Source organism: Artibeus jamaicensis, unplaced genomic scaffold (genome assembly GCF_021234435.1).
Source record: "Artibeus jamaicensis isolate MK-2021 breed Jamaican fruit bat unplaced genomic scaffold, CSHL_Jam_final contig_519, whole genome shotgun sequence".
NCBI lineage: Eukaryota > Metazoa > Chordata > Mammalia > Chiroptera > Phyllostomidae > Artibeus > Artibeus jamaicensis.
In genome coordinates this window covers 3,931,545-3,938,384 of record NW_026521871.1, presented here as the reverse complement: position 1 = coordinate 3,938,384, position 6,840 = coordinate 3,931,545, and the positions used below count along the sequence as shown (strand labels likewise).

Below are 6,840 nucleotides of genomic sequence, written 5' to 3'. Positions count from 1 at the left end.
GAGGTAAAGGGGGAAAATTGGGACAACTATAATAGCATAATCAATAAAATATACTTTTTAAAAGTATATGCTTGAAACTTTTCATAATAAAAATGAAGTTCAAATTAAATGAGTCTACTCTTACTCTTACTATATAAAATGCTCTTTGATATTCTTGTTCTTAACTATATCATAGAAGGAAAAAAGAATACAGGTAACAACCCCCTAAGCTGATTTTGCAACACAGTAAAGGCTTGAGTGCATGAGACTGCTAGCTACCTGGGTCTTTGCTCCACCCGTATGGAGTCATTCTCAGAAGATACTTTTTGGTCACTTGCATGCAAGTTAAAAATGAAAAGCCTAATTCTCTTTAATGTTTCCAAGCTCCAAAAATGTAATGCTTCTTGACATTTCCATAGTTGCCTGTTTAAGTTCAATGTAAATAGCTGCTGCTACTTTAGGAGTGCCTGATAATGTCTATCACAGTGCAAGGATATGTCTCCGTGATGACATCTTAATGTTGATCTTGTAAATTCTACAGCAACACATAATGTAGCACAAAGATATGCCAAGTAGTATCAAAAACATTTTTTTTCAAAATCTAAGTTTAATATAAATGTCAAATCACGTTTAGAGGAGAACAAATTACAGAGTATTAAGATGACTTCAGCTAATTAATTCTCTCCACTGATAATATTTTTGAACTTTGGACACAGAGGTTATTAAATGCTTTATTTCTGTTGTTACTTATAATTGCTAATTTAATACAAAGCAAGTTGATTATATAAGCTGCTAATTTTTTTTAAAAAGGCAAATTCTGTTTTTATACTAAGTGGGAACTTCGAAAATTAAGTAACTTTATCTATACTTAGTGTTTTCATTGTGCTGAGATGTGAGTTTAAAAGAAAAACCTATGATCCCAAAAATAAATATATTACTTTCTATATTTTGCTGCCCTAGGGGAAAGTGTCCTTTATTTCTAAAATGCCATTCTGACTTTATGAATTCCTTTCTTGCCTTTTTTCTTCCAAATCACACATACTGGCCACTATTGTCTTAGCATTCATATTACTACTTCCTTCTTAACTGCAACCTGATTTATTGAAATATCACCTTTCTCCAAGCCTTGAGTGCTTTGGGGAAGCTCCCCGCCCCAATTAGCAGTGGAGGGAGATACGCTCTACTGTATCTAAACCAGCCGTGTTGATCCCCTTCTCCTTGCCACTGATTGGTTTCAGAATGAGCATGTGATATTCTGGCCAATGAAACAGGAGAGCAAGCTGGCCCCAGGGTTTCTGGGAAAGTGTCTTCTGCTCCCAAAAGACAGAAGATTGTTACTTTGGACACTGTCAGAACTGAACATGAGGCTGGAATTCCTGTAGCATCTTTCTACCAGCCTTAAGGAAAACTTCACTAGAGGAGAGCCAATCTAAAGAACTACACAGAAACAGACCTGACTTCTACTTCTGAGTTTCTTACACTGGGAAATGATCAACTTCCTTGTCATTTAAGCCATGGGCATGTTACTAGCAGATGAGAGCTCTGAAGGATACAATGTATTGATTTTTTTAAATTTCAGGCAAAACAATTTGTAAGCTTAAACCAAGAGTGGATCTGTGTGACTCCCAAACAGCTGGTCATTTCATCTCAAAAACAAAAACTAAGTGTATGAATTGGTACAGTATCAAGGAAAAACCAAAATTGTGCAAGTCTCTGAGAATTTTAGGAGTACTCAAGAATATGGAGTGAGGTTGAATGGGGAGAGCAAAACAATAGACAAGAGAATTGCTGCCTAGGTTAACCCTATTAGAACAAGGGGGAAAAACTCTCACATACAAATTCACCCTGAATTTCACACATCATTATCCCCAATACATTTGGAGGAATGACTACAAGGTGTCAGCTGACACTGAGAAAGATCTTAGCATTCGGGCTAATTAGGAGACAAGCTGTACACTTAAAAGGATGTCGAAATGGCTAAAGTTCTGCACACAGACAAGAGAGGCTGACCTATTTCATTTCATGATACTGCAGAGTATACATAAGCAGGCAGTAAGTATCAGCAGAGGGAGAGATGCTGACCTAATCTAATGCCTGGGGACAAGGGAAAAAAGAGAGAAGATGAACAGAATTTTGACAACAGATCTTTTTGTGAGGAAGAGGAGGCTAGGCCACCCCCACTGTCCAATTGATGACACATTACTGGACAAGGAGCTGGCAGAATTAGCGTATCACTCTGTCTTCACCAAGGGGTATATAATTACGCCTTTCCATTTTTAATTTTTAGAAAGGCGTGCCAGGTGCATGAAGAGGTCGGTAGGACTTGATTGCCATTATGGACCTTGGTTTCCATTAAGTTCCGAAAGCTAATTGTTTTGACATCTTGAGCTCCTTGAAAGAAAGGAACTACGTAATTTTAAAATGAAAATAATTATGTATTTTACGTAAAGAAGTTCTATGCTTGACTTATGCTATTTAAAGGCAATAATCACAGCATATGTTTGTTTCATATTGAGAAGTGGCATGTAACTTTAGAACATTGCCACCTAGCACATATAGTTAAACAGTTATTGACTGAAGAAATACTTATCACAAAAGGTTTTTAAAAAGGGATACATTGTTCATTCATCTGAACAGAGGGGAAAGCCTTTTTAACTTCTAAAACTTCTAAATAAATTTAAAGGCCTTTTTTTTGCAGGATATATCATTAGAATAAATTATTTCTATTATTATCTTTGAGGCTTTTTTGAGCTCACAATTTTTAAACTAGCAAATATATATTTTAAGCAGTTTCTAAAACTAACTAAAGCTTGATAATTAGGTGTAAGTTGAGATGTGAGTGGCAATTCTATTTAAACTCATTAATATTTATTCTATACTTGTTAGTGTTTTTAATAAAACTTTTGAATTTGAGAAAAGAATTTGAACACAGATAACGTGCAGGCCTAGCTGCCTGCTGCAGAAGTTTCCATGGATTTATTTCAAATATGTATTTATTTTTTTAATCCCATAGGAATAAAAATTCAACATTTTCATTAATAAAGGAGCAGAAAATTCTACACTACATTTGAAAAGTATGCAAAGTACATTTAATTTGAATCTGACCGACACATGTACTATTTCTCAGAAGCTTATCAAATCCCAGCCTTTGAAAATGCATACACTGTAACAGATTTTTCAAAAACATGATGGAAAATATATACCACCCAGCTAAACACTCTCTTGATTTAGAATCGAGGCCTATATGTTTCTATTTCCATAGTGACTATTGCTGTGGAATCGACATGTTTTAATTTAGATTTGAGATTATAAACATCATTTGGAGACAGAATTTATTTTCTCTCCTACAACTTTTGAAAATTGATCAATCTAAGTGCTGCAGAACAGAAGCAAATTCTGGAGTAGGATTTAGAAATTATTTGGCTTCAAGGGCATTTGTGACTACCAAAAGGTGAGTTTTTGCAGAAGTTCAAAGCTTTTTAGTCCTTAAAATTTCTGTGTGGCCTTTCATACTTTACAAAATAAGTTAAAGAAGGGATTTCTAATCAAACCTCTCAGAAGCTTTTAATTTGTACTGACATTGTTTTTCTTTTAATCAAGGTGATTAGAGAAACATTCTGCAAATAGTCTTGCCTAAATTATCTAAGAAGTTGAAATGAGCCATTTTATCTTTTTCAAGTGTCCAAGAGGAGAAGTGAAGCTGTGACTTACATTGAGGTCAAATAGAAGTTAGCAAACCAAATCTCTAATGAAAGAGTAAGAAGAGAGCATGTTATATTCACTTATTACTTTGTTCAATGAACTTCTGGGGAATCCCTACCCGCCCCCCATGCTCCAGAAGCTTGTAAATGAGAGTGGCAGAGAGAAGGGTGTGTGGGGAGGAGGGATGGCAGGTGAAGCAGAAGCTGGTGAGTGCTACAGCACAGAGCAGAGCAGGGGACTGGCAGGGCAGAACAAGAGAACATGGCCGGTGGCTGGGAAGTGTCCCGTGACCTAGGCGAAAGGAAAAGGTTTCTGCACGAGGAGGGGCTGTTTCTTCAACAAAAACAGGAAACGCAGACAACTCCAATACGTGAATCCTTTGGCCCAGCAGACGTAAAGCTGACACTATCACATCTCTGACCTGCATTTATTAAAAAGCCAAACTCATCCAGGTAGCCCTTGAAATGCAGCTCTTCACTTTGGATGAACAAGGTTGAAAATGCTTTATAAGTACAACCTCTTCTAACTCTGTTTGCTTGTTTCTCTCTTAATTGTAGAGCTAAACCAAAAGTTTATGCACCCCAAGGATTGCTGTAACTGCCCCGCCTTTAGAAGCCAGCTCCCTCACCCAGAGAAGGTCTAATGGAAAGAAACTGGGTCTGCAGAGGGGGAGCTATGAGAGATGTCAGCAGTGAAGGGGCAAAACAAACAGCAAGAAAATACATTATTTTCTCTCATTAATTATGAGTTAAACTCACCAATGAAAGCAAAAAGCTGAGGCTTTGCAGTGTTATTTCATATCATTTTTCTGAAAGTGTCTGCTGAAGGTCTTCAGATTATTCAACGTATCTGCTTAACTCTTTGAAGGGACCATGTTTAGTACCTAATGAAAGAGCCCTTCATTTTTGGAAGTGATATTCAGTGCAGGCTTGCTGCAACTCTGAGATCAATGAATAACAATGGCACCAATCAGAAGCGGAAAGATGCCCATTCCGTTCCATGTTTACTGAACACCTGCTGTGTGTCAGGTGCTATTCTGGGATCAGAGGAATGCGGCAGTAAGAAAATACATAAAGACACCTGCCCTGGAGGAGCTTACACTCTAGTAAAGAGAGATAGACAACAAATAAAGCAGGGAAGGTAGAGAGAGAATGTGTGGGAGTGTCTGTGTGGGGGTGTGTCTGCGGGTGTGTAAGGGAAAGCTTCAAATTTCAATTTGCTGGGGAAGACCTACCCCAGTGAACAGGATCTGAGCAAAGTCCTGAGGGGAGAAAGGGATCATGGAGAAAATGGTTCCAGAGAAAGGCATAGCAAATGCGAAAGTCTTGAGGCAGGGACTTGTTTGGTATGCATGAGAAACATCAGGAGTCCCGTGTAGCTGGTGTAGAGTCAGCGAGGGGAAGAAGGCAGATGAGCTCAGAGACCTCAATGCAAGGGGTTGAGGGTAAGAAGCCTTAAGTCGCAGGAATGCTAAGAAGTAAACAGTAAAGCATTAGAGATTTTCAACAGGGCGGTGACACAATCCAATGTTTTTTCAAAAAATACTTGCTGAGTACCTACTGCGGGCAAAATACTCTGCTAGGCCAGATACTCGGATGCTGGAGACATACTAATGTACACACCAGACATGGTCTCTGCCCTCATGGAGCTTATGTCTAAGTGGGAAGGAAAGAGAAGTAAGTAAACCTGCTTACAAAAATAGTTCTAGTTGCCTCTCTGCTCCTCCTATTCAGTAGACACCAGGTCTTTCTACACAGTGCCAGCCTCAACCCTGAGACATGATGGTGAAGATCGGAGTGAATGGATTTGGCCATATTGGGCACCTGGTCACCAGGGTTGTTTTTCACTCTGGCAAAGTGAATGTTGTCACCGTTAGTGACCCTTTCATTGACCTCAACTACATGGTCTACATGTTCCAGTATGACTCTACTCACAGCAAGTTCAAAGGCACAGCCAAAACTGAGAACGGGAAGCTTGTCATCAATGGAAAGTCCATCTCCATCTTCCAGGAGTGAAATACCACCAACATCAAATGGGGTGATGCCGGTGCTGAATATGTCATCACCACCATGGAGAAGACTGGGGCTCACTGGAAGGGTAGAGCCAAGAGGGTCATCAGCTCAGCCCCTTCTGTGGATGCCCCGATGTTTGTGATGGGTGTGAACCATGACAAGTTTTACTACTCCATGAAGGTTGTCAGCAATGCCGCCTATACCATAAACTGCTTGGCCCCCCCTAGCCAAGGTCAATCATGACAACTTTGGCATTGTGGAGGGACTCATGTCCATAGTCCACGCCATCACTGCCACCCAGAACATGGATGGGCACTCTGGGAAGCTGTGCATGATGGCCGAGGAGCTGCTGAGAACATCATTCCTGCTTCCACTGATGCTGCCAAGGCTGTGGTCAAGGTCATCCCTGAGCTGAATGGGAAGCTCAATGGCATGGCCTTCTGTGTCCCCACCCCCAATATGTCAGCCGTGGATCTGACCTGGTGCCTGGAGAAAGCTGCCAAATATGATGGCAACAAGAAGGGAGTGAAGCAGGCATCAGAGGGCTCCTTCCAGGGCATACTGGGCTATACTGAGGACCAGGTTGTCTCCTGCGACTTTAGCGGTGACACCCAGTCCTCCATCTTCAATGCCAGGCTGGCATTGCCCTCAATGACCACTTTGTCAAGCTCATTTCCTGGTATGACAATGAATTTGGCTACAGCAACAGGGTGGTGAACCTTGTGGTCCACATGGCCTCCAAGGAGTAAGTACCCTCTGGACCACGAGCCCCAGTGACAGGAAGAGAGACCCTCAGCTGCTGGGGAGTGCTTGCCCCAAATCAATCCCCCAACACATTGAGAATCTCCTGACCACCGTTTTGATCCTAGACACCCTGAAAAGGGGAGGGGCTTAGGGAGCCCTGCCTTGTCATGTACCATCAATAACGTTCACTGCACCCACCAAAAAAAACAGTAATAATTCTACTTGGGATAATGCTGAAAAAGAAAAAGCAAGGACCTTGGGCAATGATAGATATGGTGTGGGGAATGTGCAGAGAAGCTTATGTCTCTCTGCAGCAAGCCATCAAGGAAGACTTCCCCCTAAGGAGATGATATCATAGGTCGATCTTAAAGAAATAAGCAAAATATAACCCTTGGGAAAGAGG

At 40.6% G+C, this 6,840-nt stretch overlaps 1 pseudogene; it reads left to right on the top strand.

Annotated features, from left to right (window-relative positions):
- Nucleotides 1-5,462: 5,462 nt before the first annotated feature.
- LOC119062416 (glyceraldehyde-3-phosphate dehydrogenase-like) lies at nucleotides 5,463-6,442 on the top strand (annotated as a pseudogene).
- The last annotated feature ends 398 nt before the right edge of the window (nucleotides 6,443-6,840 follow it).